This window comes from Glycine max, chromosome 11 (genome assembly GCF_000004515.6).
Source record: "Glycine max cultivar Williams 82 chromosome 11, Glycine_max_v4.0, whole genome shotgun sequence".
Lineage (NCBI taxonomy): Eukaryota > Viridiplantae > Streptophyta > Magnoliopsida > Fabales > Fabaceae > Glycine > Glycine max.
The window spans coordinates 33,176,069-33,176,811 of NC_038247.2; the positions used below are offsets into that span (position 1 = coordinate 33,176,069).

At 35.4% G+C, this 743-nt stretch overlaps 1 non-coding gene across 1 annotated transcript; it reads right to left on the reverse strand.

Annotated features, from left to right (window-relative positions):
- Positions 1–232: 232 nt before the first annotated feature.
- MIR5671A (microRNA MIR5671a) lies at positions 233–351 on the reverse strand. The gene has a single exon (NR_048907.1). It is a non-coding gene; the product is annotated as a microRNA MIR5671a (primary transcript).
- Between the last annotated feature and the right edge of the window lie 392 nt (positions 352–743).

A 743-nucleotide genomic window follows, 5' to 3' on the forward strand; every position in this document is an offset into this window, starting at 1 on the left:
AGCAATGCAGAAAACAAAATTGAAGCTAAGAGTACAGCCAGTTCAATAGTTTAAACAAAAAGAACAAAAGAAAAACATGATTCAAGATCATAGGTTACAGCAGTAAAAAAAATTCCTCTGTGCATTCATTAACTTGATATAAATAGAGACAGAGAAAGAGAGATAGCTTTGCTTAAGGAGGTGGAGGAGGAGAGATCAATTTGAGAGAGAACATGCGACGACGTTTGTCGTCGATTGATTCACCATGGAAGCAAATTCGGGAAACTCAGAAATTTGCCATCACCTTAAGGAGGTGGTGGAGGAGAGATCAACATGGAAGAGTCACCCGATTCACTTCCATGATGAATCAATTTACGATAAAGGTCATGGCATGGCCCATGGGATTCAGAAACTTTAAATTGTGGGGAAATACTTATAGGAGACTGGATTCTCTCCTGAAAATATCTTCTCCAGCAGCTCTTTAGAGCCTTGGATGGATGTTGGAAAAAAAATGTTTCTCTGTCTTTGCTCAAACTCGTCTAAAAGCAAAAGGTATTTTTTTTTCACTGTTGGAAAAAAATCTTCTCTCAAGTCCCAAGCTCATCAAAAACTAAATGGTAGGACTAAAAGGTTGGACTGATTAATAGGTCGTTAACAAAAATAATTATCAAGGAATTAAGAGGTTGAATTATGAAGTTATTGGTTACTTACAAATTCAAATTTTGTTATATTTGGATCTAAATATTCTTAAAATTCTTCTTGAT